At 33.8% G+C, this 15,766-nt stretch overlaps 1 pseudogene; it reads right to left on the reverse strand.

Annotated features, from left to right (window-relative positions):
* Window positions 1-5,015: 5,015 nt before the first annotated feature.
* LOC149142538 (uncharacterized protein At1g01500-like) lies at window positions 5,016-9,071 on the reverse strand (annotated as a pseudogene).
* Between the last annotated feature and the right edge of the window lie 6,695 nt (window positions 9,072-15,766).

Here is a 15,766-nt window from a genome sequence, read left to right on the forward strand (position 1 = left end):
GAGATGACAATGAGTCTCGAGGTGGAGGATGAGAAGAAATAGGTTGGATGCTTGGGACAATTCCAAGTTCAAAGCCTTGAGCTTCAAGTGACTACAAAAGTTCAGGATGAAGTCCTTATGAAGAGCCTTCAGTATCAGACAACGAAGGGGAACTGTGAAGTGAACTCAATGGTTCAGCCACAATGAATTTCTCTCAAGAGCGGAAGGAGAAGAGATGATTCGTTGAGGGCTAATTAAAATTAATATTTGCAAGGAATTACTCAATGTGAGGCCAAGAAGCAACTACATGAGTTCGACATGTTATTGTTGCAAGTTAATTTTTGACACAAAACAACAAATAAATAAAAATGGGTAATGCTAAGAAAAAGGGTTTACCAAGTATCCACGAACCATTATATACACCTTAGATGAAACGAAGGACTTGACGTATGATGACTGATCTCCCCGAATGTAGTGTTCTATATTTAATGTTTACAAGGCAATTAACATGGTTACCTATGGCTAAAATATAGCAACCTAGTGTGGTCTTCCAATATATACTCTATGGTATAGGGAGCACGAGTCTGTGTTAGCATTGCCTAATTCATAATCATTCGATGAGAGCATATCTATATACCTGCCATACCGAAGTGCCTCCTATATACCTAAAAGTACTCGAGAACCTTTGATACACTTCTGTACTAGGATGAAATTTCACCCTCAAGATACAGTGAAGTAAGTTAATGATAGCTGCTATGTTTAAAGACACCAAAACACGTCTATAGCCTAGACCTCTAGATATTTATGTTAGGTTACAAATGCTCCTTAGGTTGATTGACGTAAATTTTAAATTTATCTTGGATTAAATTTTAGTTTGACGGCTCAACGATGTCACCTCAATTCCTATGATGCAACTAAATGGTAAAAATGAAATATTCTCATTCGATGAAAGCTAAACTAATGAAGGAAGAGAGACAACCAAATAATGCAACAATAAAGAAAAATGCATCAAAACACAACTATTTATCTTTCCTATGCAAAATATAAAAATGAGATCTAATCTTTCACTTTCACTAACAAATGCAATGCTAAATTGAAATCCTATGAGAAACAAAAATCACTTTCCTTTCACTAAGATGTACTATTTTTTTTTTTTCCTTTCACTTTGCTTCAACAATGCAAACTAATGCAATGAGCAAAGGAAAAATTAAATCTAAACAACTAAATGAAAATTTCATTCACTTATTGTTTCGAATGCAAATTGTTTCAAAAATGCTTAAATGAAGAAATCTTTCACTTTTTTCTTTTCGAAACAAAGAAATCAAAACAAGCATTCACTTTCAGTCCTACCAAAGAAAACAACGATAATCTATGTTTGACAATGGAGAAAAAGAAATTTTCAAAGCACCAATATAGCTCAATATAACTTCACAATCATGAACTAAAAGCAACTTGAAAATGGTGTCCTCATTGTAGCAAGAATCCTAAATGGAAGCAATCAATCTGAGAGAGACAGACCAAGAAATGAGTGAAGGGTGACCTAGAAACCCTAGAAACTAAAAGAAACTTGAAAATGGTGTCCTCATTATAGCAAGAATCCTAAATGGAAGCAATCAATCTCAGAGAGACAGACCAAGCAATGAGTGAAGGGTGACCTAGAAACCCTAGAAACCCTAGAAGGAAATCAAGCTTCAAACACACATTAACAAAGCCAAGAGACAAACACAATCACACAAGGATAAAAATTAATACAAACACACTGTAGTTACACTGGAAAATCATTGACAGAGGTTGAAAACCACTGTAAACAAGAAGAAAACCTAATTTTTCTTTTATCCTCTCAGATCAACACACATGTTAAAGGAAAAAGAGTGTTGAAAGACAGAGCAGTGTGACTGTAATTTGAAAATCAGCACTGTCCATGCTTCTATCAGAGTAGAAAATGATCTGAGCAAGAAAAGTAAGGAAAAAATAAAAAATCTTCAAGATTAGAGCAGGCTTAACACTCTCAAGCAAAAATGAATGACTGCAAATATCAATAGGGATGCACACAAACCAAGAAATTGACATTTGGTCAAACTCATTAGACAATCTAATCGAAGGAATGGATGGAGAAGGTTATATATTCCCCAATGGAGTCACCATTTTGTTGGCGAGGTAATTCCTCCTTGTGTATAGAGGCAATACCTCTATTGTAATGTGTGGGACTAGCAACCTATGTGACAATATACAAGACACTTCCCTAAATTACAATCAAAATGAGAGAAGAGGAAGATGGAATACCCCGTTCTAATGCTATAACACACTCCTTTGTTGAATATCTTGAATCTCTTACTCCTCAAGCTGAGCTCTATTCCTAAGAGCGTTTGGATACCTGCATAAGAGATCAAAGACACAACAAATCATACAAGATAAACAAGCATGATGGAAAGTAATCCACTTAATAGATGAAGGAGCATTAAGGTAAATGATGGATTAACACAAACACTTATGGAAAGTGAAACAACAATTGTATATATTAATGAAATAAATGAGAAAGCATACGACCAAGCCTTGATGTCAATAATATCTCCTTGGGTGAGTGTACAACTCCAAGCTCAACCTCTCCATGCACTTCTTCTCTAAGCCAAATGAGTAGCATGTAGGCAATATCTCAGCATAAGGGTGCAAATAATCAGAGACCAACCATTTGGGAATGGGAGAGGATGAATATATAGGTAGGGAAAGGTAGTTAGGGTCTCTCCAAAGATAGGGGAAGACCCTCATATCAAGGAGGTAGCTCATAGGGATAAGATCAAAGGGAAATATTGGGAGAATTTGACCACATCCACACCAAAAACCTTCCAACTCGTCGTTCTAGAAGCCTCTAGACCACTAAGATTCTTGTCCTATTTGGGAAAAATTAACTTCAGGGATTAGTGCAAGTATCCAAGTAAAAAGTGCATTGGCAACACGAGGCTAGTATATTGCAACTTTTCATCAACACTAATTGTGAGTGTCACCATCACGCTGGTCCTGAAATTAGGGTTTTAGAGCTTACTTCTTCATGGAAGGCTGAAGGCATGTTTCCATCAGTGTTTCGAGGAGGATTTGAACTACATATCAGGATGGGTACACTACATGATTGCCAAGTTTCAGGCACTTCAGGGTATGATAGGGAAGTGTAGGAGGCGTGAAAAAATACTGTGTAACACCGAGCTAAAAATTTAACTAAAGTATACATCCATTGGCCTTTTTTACTTTTAGCCTTTCTTCTAAGAAAACATAAAATAGAAATGTGTCAACTTCTTCATCTCTTACTTCAGGATTGGAGACAACAAAATTTTAGAATATTTTAATAGAATTCATCTACCTGCACAAAATATTTGTTATCACATAGAAAAATTAGGAGCAGGCTTGAAGTAGCTAGGTTGTTGTTTCAAGTAGTGAAGCCATTAGATGAAATGGAAAAATTGAACCCCAACCATGCCATGGAAGCCACTCTTCCATCCTAGGAAATTCAATAGGCCTATAAAAAGATGGCATACAAAATAAAGACCATGCCACATCATTTGTCATCAGACTTATATAATCTAATGTTGGACAAGGCTCTACCATTATGCATGATTATGGAAGTCCAACTCACAATCAAATTCCTCCCAGTGATCAATCAACCTTGACATCTCTTGTCAGAACAAGAGTGGTTTCATATGAGAAATTAGAGATTGATAAACCCTATGGAATGTGAGCTATAAAATCATTTTTTTTTTGTAGTTCAATTAGGTAATTTCCCTCCATGGGAAAGAAATATTTTGAGACAAAATTTCTTTTTTTAAAGGGAAGGATATATAGATAGAATTATGATTGTAACAATGCTTCCAATCTTTAAAATAAGATTGTTTTGTTTCTTAGAGAACAAAGTAGGACATTCCTTTAGTGTTTTTAACTCCATTTAAAACTCAAGGGATGGTTTCATTTTGGTTCAAAGGCATTCCAATCATAACAAAAGTATTTAGAATTATATCATAATTATATAAAGAGTTTCTCAAACAATAGTATGATGTTTATAATTTTTTTATATCATTGGGTACTAACTGAAAAAGAATGAGAAGGCTAGTTGCTAAGCATTTCGACTTGTGTATAGATTGGTGGAAACCTACTCCATAGAAGAACACATGATTAAGTTTTGTATCTGTATATGCATCAAAGAATTGCATCCTATATCTTTGGAAGCAAAAAGTGCATACCAACACATCAAAGTAATTCAAAAGAGATGTGGGTTCACTTCAAAGTGCATCGCTTCTAATGGTTTTCCTCTAATGTTTCTACATAAGGATGGTTGGTTAGTTAGCCCCAAATATTTACATGCTAAACCTCACATACTTGCTTATGTTTGAGGCCAGAATGCTTACTTAAAGGTACACTTACCCCCTTTCAATTATTTTTTCTAGGAGAAAAGATCCCCTATTGTTATAGTTGGTGAATGGTACTACTTGTTTATCTTCATTAAGGAGTTGGGAAACAACTATGAGGATACCAAAATTCAACTAATGGAGACACCCTTCTAAAATATGGAGTTAGAGAAAATTTGGGGGGAGAATTCATACATAGGTATTAATGCAATATAGATAGCCACCTCATCCTTGAAGTTCAAATCTTACTTCTGAGCCTTCTCAGTGTAAAACTTGAAAGAAACTACATCCATGCCAATGAAAACCTCGTGATTGAAACAACATGAGTCTTGACCATTAATAACTAATCAACATTTCACCCAATAAAAAGTCAACAATATAAAAAATTAAACTTAAAATAATGCGAAAGGAAGTAACATTGGAAAGAGTATGGTAGAATAAATAAGATGGGATATGTTATGTGATTTTATTGAATATTTAAATTATAAATAGGAATTACTTTATTTACAAAGAAATTTTTGGCTTGGAGAATTGTTATTATTGTTAAAAATAATAAACCATTTCTAATTTTGAAATTCACGTGACTTTTTGAATTTCAATATAATAAGATCAAATGATCCTCATCTGAAACATAAAGAGGAATGCTCAACTTCTATACAATGGTTTTTCGAGAAAGGAGAATTTGTGAAGGTTTCTCTTCGTGGAATGCCATTTTTACGGATAATCTATAGCGCAACAACACTCCACAGTCCATGACTCTTGACGGATTTGCAGAACATCATCATCTTTCACGGAATCTTTCCTATCTAGAGTCCCACAAAATAGAGTCACTTCTGTGACACAAATGTCAACGAAAACTTTACTCCTAGTGTCTGTAACATAAGTTTCCACCGATCAGTGATCAAATTTGAAGGTCTCTTTTTAATTTCATTTGGAAGTGTATATATTCATTTAACCCTTTAAAGATAAAAGGTTATAAAAAAAATTCACTTTTATTGAAAAGTATATATTAAAATAGTGCCATTCTAAATCTTTAAAATCTTTAAAATTTAAAGAGTAGCTTCAATAAAACATTATAAAATTTCAATATAACTAGTAAAAAAACAAAAAACAATCTCAAATTCCATTAAAAAAAGGTAAACGTATGTTTCTTCTATTCATTCGATGATCTTCAAAAGTAATTGGACTTACATAATTGAAAATATAAATATATTTTCCCAATGGAAATGGATTTCTAGTTTTCATTTATTTCCATACATCATAAGTAACATTCCAATCTACCTCATTTAGAGCATGATGTGCAGTCAGAGATAGAAACATTAACATATCTAGTGTCTCCAATGAAAGTCTTTATCTATCATCATTTTTTATCCTGTTTAATTTTCAAAAGCCTCTTTCACACACTGATGTGGTTGTTGGGATAACAAGAATAGCTTGTCATAATTGCATCAAATATGGAAAGTCTTCAAACCATTCATGTTCATATACACATAGGTCTCATGCCATACATATGTTTTTTATGGTATGATTTACATATAGCACAAATAAATTCATTCATTTCACCCAAACATCTAGCAGTTTCCACAATAGATGATTCCCCAACGCTAAAAAAATTCACATAAACATTTCAACTATTTTTTTTTTGGACAGTCTATATCATTCACTTTTTCATAATAATGTTGAGAACTGAAAAACTTAGCCACATTAAATACATGTAAATCTATGAATCTCTTATCTAAAGATTTAATCACCTTTACAATAAAACATTTTCCCAAAAGAATACAATCATATAGTAGCCCCAAATATTTTCATCTTTGGAAAACTTTCGAACCTCAATGGATGTAAATGTACCATACCTGTGCTATCTGCAAATTCAAGGGTTCCTCTTTATGCTTTAACTGAAAAATACGACATATGCACTGCAACTACACCTAAAATACTTTCCAAAGATCATTTACAAAGCATGCTAATAGAAACATCTAAAGTAGTTTCAATATATGTAATATCAACATGATCCTCTTTGAACTTTTGATTCAACTTATTTAATTCAACGAGCATGTCTGCAAGTATATGGATGCAAATTTGCACTTGAAATATTGTTGCCAACTCATACATTTTTTTCTCCCCTAACGCCCAATCCTAACAAATAATGCATGAGTTTAACAAGTCTTTCCATGACTTATCCTCTTGAGAGCCGCCTAATTTGATGAATTTGTAAGACCACTAACTTAGTGATTTGAAATGTATACATTAGCTCTCTCAATTTTCCATGTCCTTTAGTTGATTTTCCAAGCCATGAATAAACTTTGTTTCAAATTTGTTAATATATTGCAACTCTAGAAAATGAGATGAAACCTCATTGATTGTCAATGCTTCCCTGTGAAATATGCAATGGATAACTAATCAATCAGGAGCATATGAAGCTTAGGAGATAAACCTTCATGAATACCCCTCATGGAAGATGCACCATCTGAACCAAAACCAACAAACTTAATTAAATATAAATCCATTTATGTTAAAAGAGTTCTCACTAGATCATACATACATTGATCTATTCCATCCTTTATTTGAAGTAAACATATAAACTTTGTTAAACATTGACCTCTTCCTCCATTGTCAAATATGTAATATAAACAATCAATTGGTGTTCCATAATTTGATCAATGCTTTCATCAACTGAAATTGAGTAAAATGACCTATGTAAAATCTTCTCTTTTAGATTGTTCCAATACACCTCTTTAGCAACTTGAAGAAAATATTTTCTTGGTGTTGTATTTGTGTATGCAGAAAATTCATTTGTTAGAAGCACGCGTGGAGTGCATTTATACCAATTCAAGTCACATATTGATTTATACATTTCTAAAGATAAATCATGTATAGCAAAAAAATACATGTTTTCAATCATTGATATAATTTTCTCCTTCCCAGCATTTACCATTAGTTCTACATGTTTAGTGATTGGAATATTGCTTCAATCGCTTTTTCCCTCCAAAAGTTGTAAAACAAAAATTGAGCTTTTGATTTTGCATGGCCACTTATACCACTAACTTGAAGAGTGGTAGTTCCCTCTTTTGAAAATACAGTCTCACTTTTAAATTTAACACGTCAAGAACATTTTATCCTTTCATTACCATTAGATGTTTTAAAACATAAGCCCATGGAAACCTTGTATTCCATTTAGATTTGAATATTATTTTGTGTTTCTTTGATGGGTTTTATATTTCAACATGCTCTACACTATTTGATTCATCATATTCATGTAGATGAGCATCAACTTCATTTTGAATATTACATGGTTGATTAAAATGTTGTGTAAGACCAAATGATTCAACAATTGACAATTGCATTTTATCCTTCTTAGGACGACCAATATGAGACATTTTTCAAGATTTACACTATTAAATAAAAAAATAGAATAAGTAAATACATAAATTAAAAATCCCTTAGCAAGGTTGAGATAGAAAAAATTCAACCTTAGCAAGATGCCATAGGATTTGACTATAGATTTCTTGATATGTTATTCATTGATTTGTTGAATTATGTTTTGTAACATTCAAGGAAACTTGTAGCTTTATGATAGAGAACAAACACTTCATGAAAAATGGTACTTGGACAAGAAATATGTATGGATTTAAGGAACGAAGCAAAATAAGCAAGAGTTTGAATGAGAGAGTTATAGTTGTGGAGTCCAATACCCTCGATATAAGATATATATTATTTTCATAGTTGGTAGGTTCATATAATTATGACAATAAAAATTTGCACCATTAACAATGTAGAAAACAACTCGACCACCCATGCCTGGAATGGAAGGATGACAAGCAGTTGCATTCAGGGTATCTAGCCACAATGTTGATTTCCTCGAGCGTGGATTCTATGGTGCCCAGGATACATTGTGTGACCACAAAGGCTGTCATTACTTCAAGGAGTGTTGCATTAAAGAATCCATAGAACAAAAAACCAAATGTTAATGAAGATATGAGGAGGATAATGAAAAATACCTTATAGTCTAGCATCGAACGATAACTTCCTTCCGTGGATGATGGGTTGCAATTCAAATGAAAATGGAAAAAATGGATGCAGGGAAAGCACACTCAAGGATAATCACAGAGGAGCGAGAGCACATGCATAGTTGTTGATTGGTTATTCAATGTACCCTGTGCTAGGTGTAATAGTACCATGACTGTTGCATGTCTTATTTTTGCAAGTTGCATCATGTTGACATAAGTTGGGGGCCTCAGGGAAACATCCCCAAATCATGACATCACTATTAAATTGTATGAGGTCATTTGGACTTTGACTGGTCTCTTCTACGAAACTATCACTAGTCAGAGTGATTTATGCGCTAGTACAGACTCGAAATTATTTTTTTTAGCCCTTCTAAGAAGGGCCAGGAGCCTAAGGAAGGGCTAGGAAGGGTTCAATTTTGAACATTGCCACCGATGCATTTTCGTTGTTTCTATCACATCTGAACGTGAGAAAAGGGCTTGTCGAGAGACGAATCCATTTTCTGTCAATTTCTAGATCCGTTGAGTTGTTGCGAGGTGCATGGTGAACCGTCGAAGGCCCAGGCGCAAGATCAAATCCACATGCATCAATTTTGATGTAGAAGATATTAATGTCGAACCACGTAATATCTGGTTGCTGCTGGAACTACGTCTTTATCAGGCTTGTAGATTTAGAATAAATTTCTTCGAACATTTTCAGTGTCATGATATACACATGATAAATTTAAAGTAAATATTAGTTCAATAACGTGGATAAATTTAAAGTATATATTAGTTCAATAACATGGATAAATCAATTGTTTCTGTTTCGTGATGAATGAATCTAAGAACCGAGATCATACATCTATTTCCATTTCAAGATATTTACATAAAGAGGAAAAATAAAATTCGAAGTTCAATAAAGATGTAAGAAGTTGAGGATCAACAACAAAAAATAGGTAATCATATAGGAATTATGATAGGTTTTCCTGACATCACTCTTCATCATCTGTGGTTCAGAAGAAAACACGATTAGTGCTCTTAATGGAAGATAAAAGGTTTTAAAGAAAACGTTTAAACGACCCCGTGGTAGTGACTGTTATTGCTATCTTAATCTGACAAGTAGTTGGAAATCTTATTTCTGTTGTTTAAAGGAAAGAAAAAATCTAGTTTTGGTGACAATGGAATTTAATGTTGCTTCAGAAAAAAGCTGAATATGATTAAATACCAAAGCAAATTTTAAATTTGTGAGATTTTCAAGAGAAGTATTTTTGTACCTCGATGTTTCGATTTTGAAGAAAATTGTGCTATTAATGGAGTTCATCAATACTTATAGGAAAACCCAGTGAATTTCACAATTTGTTGAAAATATGAAGCACAAATTCGAAAGAGTAAATTTATTAAAGATAAATGTGAAGCTATTTTCTGCTTAAATAAATTATAATATCACTAAATTCTGCTCTGAGGTTACCTGAAACGTAGCAAACACGTTGCAAGTGCATTACTTTTGGAAATACGTTGAGTAAATCCTAAGCGCAAAAAAATTCGAAGCTTTGTTCAATATTCTACCCATTGTTCTCTTGTCCCCATCAGGGCCAATTGTGAGCAAGTATTGTTGATTCGAGGAGTTAAAACTGATTATGATATAAGGGCATTGGTTTTCTGCAAAATTAGGTACAATTCGATCATAGAGACAGAATATGCTCTTATGGAAGATTAACCTTCTTTACAAAACTCATCATGCTTGTCATATACGATTTTCATAACTTGATCAGTAGAAGTTGGGGCTTGATCAGTGGAAGTCTTGTTCAGTAACTTAGGTTGAAGGCCTTTAGATTTCATAAATGGGCTTGGGGATTTTGGTAATTGTTTGTCATAGTAAACAAATTGTCTCATGTGGAACTGGGACTTTGAAATACCGAACTCATCAATGTGCTTGGTTTTTCACTATTGATCATAACTGTATGAAGATAGTTCATTCATAAAGAGACATGGGGTGGTCAGTCCCAAATTACTGGGAGAGGTTGAACTCAACATTCTCCACTACATATGATGATCAATGATGCGAAATTTTCTAATCATCTAACGCATAGGATAGACAGCCCACAATAACACACTATGACATATAGGGAACGTCTTCTCCGAGAAAACGCCTTACGCCGTAATAGCAACTAATATTTTAAAAAATATATTTTTAAAGATATAATTCATTTATAGATAAAAATATATATATTTTTTATACATATTTTTTAATATGGAAAGAAGATTACCTTCGTATCACCATGATTTATATAGTTAGCCAAACTTACTAATTTTGGATTATAGATTTTGTCATTATGATATCAATATATCAATAATTTGAAAAATCCTATTGGAATAAAACAACGAAGTGTAAATTCATAGTTTCACTCGTAAAGTATTATAATTTTTTAATGTATCAGATTTCAAAGTTCAGTTGCGTCACATTATTGTGCCAGGCAAACATATTATTAATATGTCCCTGCCGTCTGACGACGTGGGACTATAGTAATCGAATGCAAAACTTAGCATTAATACAGTTTGAAATTAATATAAACTTTCCAGCGTTTTCATACAACCCTATCTCTCACCAACCTATTCAATTGGTAATAATTTTGAAGGCCAATGAAATTCATGGAATATTTGAGTGTCTTATTTGGCCTCTTCCCAAGGCAAAGAGACCAAAATAAATCAAAATAGACCATTTGACGGATATTCTTAGTATGATATATTTGTTCGTGTTTTCCCAATGGAGACTAATTCTATTCTTAGTATGATATATTTGTTCGTGTTTTCCAAATGGAGACTCATTTTAGCATTAGTGTGTTTTCCAAATGGAGACTAATTCTAGCATTCTGACGGATATTCTTAGTATGATATATTTGTTCGTGTTTTCCAAATGGAGACTAATTCTAGCATTAGTTTGCAAGCATTTATTGTTAGGCTATAACCATGGAAACTCTCAGCAGATGAACGGTCAAAACATCACTAATCTGTTTAGTTAGTAAACACATAAGCAACATGTAAGAAAACACGTAAGCACCTGCATAACACTTTTGCATCGCCCATGTCTCTCTTGCATGCTAGGAATCTGGTTATTAAACATGTAATCACCTACGTAACATTTTGGCGTAGCGTGTCTCTCTTGCATGTTAGGGATTGCATGTTAGGTATCTTTTCTAGTGCATTGTAATCTTTAACTTTGGTTATGTGCATTGTTTTTGAAGCTCATTGTTTTTTAGGCTTTTGCCTTTGGTCAAGCTGAAGCATTCGACTTTGGTCACGCTGAAAGAGAACAAAGACAGGACAAGCTACATTTAAACAGAGACATGGCTGATGCAGAGATAAAAGATGGGAGTTTCAGTTCGAGATTGAGAAAATTCAGGTGCATAAGTGCTCGTTCTTAGAACCAACTAATTCAATTGATTCAAAACCAATTGATTAGGTTGAAGAAGCAACAATTGTAACACTTGATATGCACTTTCTGCTTTTAACACTTATCTGCACTTTGTGCTTTTATATCTTGTTTGAATTCAACCATTAATGCCCAACTTGCGAGGACTTTTGATTAAATTCTGGGATGTGCTAACTTCCTGCAAGATCAACAAGGTTTTGTACAAAATTGTCGGCTTCATTTACTAAACTAAGACATACATGAAGATTCATACTCCCTACAAGATCAACAAGCTTTTGTACAAAATGGTTGGTTTATTTTGCTAAACTAAGACATAATTGAAAATTCATACAAATAGAGGAATAGTTAGCATACCAAACTCGTGACTAAAGAGCTCGAGGTGTTGTCTTCTAGTAGTGTTTCTCGAACAGAGCTCCCAATTGTCTACAGAAGAGAAGAGAATCCAACAGTCAGCACATATCTGTAGAAAGTAATTTAATATTTAATGTGAGAAAAAGAAATACGGATCAGTCTCACAATTTGATGATATCTGGAACTTGCATTTGTGATGAGATCTGGAACTTGCTCCGTTCAACGAAGTCTCCCAGACTTGTCTGTGAGCTATAGAAAAAATAAGCCAATTGATTGAAAAAATAATGATTACAATAATAAGACTTAAAAATCTAGGGAAGCAAAGAGAAGGGTCTACCTTCACATATACTCAAAAGCTTTTGCAAATGATCTTTTTCCTGAACCATTTATTCATCCAATTTCTCCACAATCGTCCCCCTCTACTAATAATACAATAAACAATTGTCCCCCTCTATTAATAATACAATAAACATGAGGCAGGGGCAAAGAAGATTACAATGCTGAAAAATAGAGCCAAAAATATGAGCAAACTGGAAAATGCCCACCTCTGATCGTCCAGAATCCGATGATGACCACTGTTCTCAGAAGAAGCGAGGAGAACCTTCACCACTTCATTATAAATTTCCATTGCAGAAAACTTTAAGACAAATAATCGTTCTAAGTGCTGCAACATCACATCAATTGTCCTCACCATTATAATGTGGAGGTGAGCCTGTCCAACGTGTCAAATAACAAAGTTAGGTGAGGGAGTTAAAGTAAAGATAAGAGGTGGATCCGGAAATCGGTGCAATCTCTAAGTTCAGGTCTGTGAGCCTATGGTAAATAGTACAGGTGGTTAGTAGCAAGAAGGGACTAACATAGTAAAGGTAGGTATCTAAAGTAAATAGCAATGTTCTTCGTGCCCACCCAGCCAAGCAAGCCTGTCAATAATCTATCTAAGTTTAGGAAACACAATGACAAACCAACAAGAAATATAAATCTAGCCCCAATACCTTGTCAATATCTTTGTAAATGTCCATCACGGTACAATCCGTGATGCCCTTCATCATATATGTATTTCCACTGCTGGTCTGCCCATATGCAAATATTGTTGCTGTAACACATGTAATACATGCACCATGCTTTCCAAATGTAATTCATGCGTCGTGGTGCTCCATGCTCACTATTACAAAATAATTAAATAAATATTTGGGCCTACATTAATTTATTAATATATTGTTATATCTCTTGCTTAGGTTACCGGTTATGTTTTGTTTTTCATATAACATCAACATATCATTATGATTACTTGATTTTGTTACATTTTAAACTCTGTGCTTTTCCAATTGACTGAAAAAATTACATAATTCCATAATTTCATTCACTCACATCTAGTGTCTTACTCTGATAATGGTAAGGATTATTTAATATTTCTTTATTTACTCAATTTCAAATAGACTCCAATAGTTAACATTCCTATGTTTCATTCTGATTTGATTAATTATATTATTATTTTATCAATAAATATAACCATCTACACTTTGCACTTTTTTTGGCATTAAAATGGTGTAATTGAAAGTTCTAATTGTACCTCTGAAACTGGGAATGCATATTTTTACTCGACGCATATCTATTTTTCCGCCATCGTCCACCCCAATCCAAACTGAGGTTCCAGCTCAATCCACACAACACTGGACGTTCGGAGCTAGCTCGTTCTGATAGCTTTCAATCAAAGCTATCAATCCTCGTTCTGATAGCCCTAAATAAACTATTCCTTATCAGATTTTCTACCGATCGAGGCCAGGTGTAAAGAATCACCCGTACCTAACTAACCGATATTCGTGTCCCCTAACTGATACCCGTCCGAGCGACCGGTAGAACGCGGTTGGGTCAAATACTCAATCAAGATCTCAGATCTCTCTTTGTCTTAGTATATGATATGGAGGATCTGATTGATATAGAATAGGCTTACAATCGATAAATAGGCTCACTCAATCAAGACAAGATCTGAGAAGATCTCTCTTCGTCTTCGTATATGGAGGATCAGGCTTCTAATAGGCTCAGTTCAGTAGAGCTTCCCCTAATATGAGATCTATCTTAGTATATGGATCGGGCTTATAATAGGTATTGATAATAGGTATATGGAGGATTGGGCCGATATTCTAATAGGCTCAGCAGTAGAGCTTCCTTATCACACATGGCTTTCACTTATCAATAGCAATGAATTAGAACTCCTCAGAACTTATAACACTCAGGTTGCAAGAAAGAAGTATTCAAGCAAGAGTATTGCTTCAGTAACTTGACTTGATGACTTCGGCAGGAGGAAAGTAGTTGTCTAACTTTAGAGAGGAGTATCACTCCTTCCAGACGGTCACATGTGCTTAGGTCTCCGAGTTTTGTAGAATGCGATGTCTATCACCCAGGTAACAGATTCTTGGAATTTTCATTAATCTGCCTCTTCACCTATTTTATCATTATACAGTTGTTGTTCCGAGAGGTTTCGTTTCGTGGGTTTTCCCTGATGGGTAGCAGTGAAAGGAGCATCCAACACCAATCCAGAGGTGTTTGGTGGTCATTATAAGAGCCGCCTACTTTCATTAACCTCTCTAGGCACTCGATTCTTGTGACGGGTATTACGTCTTCTAAGGATCGAACCCCGGTGGCTGCTATAAGACTGACCTCTTTAAACTTAACTCACCTGTCTGGCCTATATAATTGTTTTTTTTAACCTACTTTGCTCATGCCCTGCAATAGACTTTGCTCTGACCATCACGCTTTGATCCTTCCCTATAACAGAGTTTTCTCCTGCCATCATGCTTCTCTTGGGCACGGACTTGGGCACGGACTTGTTGCTTCGCAACTCTCCTTGTTGAGTCATGTAATTGTAATACATATTATTGAGTCATGTAATCATATTACAATATTTGAAGCGTTCTATGTACTTCTTTCATGTTACGTCCGACTAAATAAAGATCCTGTTGAGTTGGATTAATTTTGTTTTGGAATACAAATCATAACATTTATTTGTTATTATCTCTCAACAATTGGGGTCATGATCGTCTGTTTTTGATTCGTTATTTGCATAAGCATGAAAGTTAAAATTTGATAGTCATCTAAAAAATATGATGAAATAAATTTAATACAAAATGATTATGTAAATTTAATTTGTTTATTTAATTTTTATAAACCAATCAAATTATCAATATTAGATTTTTTAATCTAATGAAATTATTATTTTCCCCGTATTTATAGCATGATATGGTTTTGATCCCTAAAATTTTCCAATGTTGTGTATCATTAGGATATTGTTGTATTTTCTGAATTAGAAATGTAATATGGAAGGCAAAAAAATGAAATTTATATATTTTTTATAATTATTACATATATATAATCAATTTCTTAACCTTTTTTTTTGGAAAATCATTCAAAGGCACATATGTTTTGACAGAAGTAAAATAGATCTCTTTCTAAAAGTTCTAAATAGAGATTTAGGTTCCTTAAACTATAATGGTAACATCGATATCATGTAATAGAATTTTACTACAATCCTTTCCACTACCATTAACAAATTATCTTTCTGGGTGTCATATAAAAAGTACAATAGAGCTTCCAACCATTGGTATGATAATGACTATAAAACTATTAAC

The sequence above is a fragment of the Pinus tabuliformis genome, chromosome X (assembly GCF_031772625.1).
Source record: "Pinus tabuliformis cultivar Carrire ecotype Pingquan chromosome X, CPIR1, whole genome shotgun sequence".
Taxonomy (NCBI): domain Eukaryota; kingdom Viridiplantae; phylum Streptophyta; class Pinopsida; order Pinales; family Pinaceae; genus Pinus; species Pinus tabuliformis.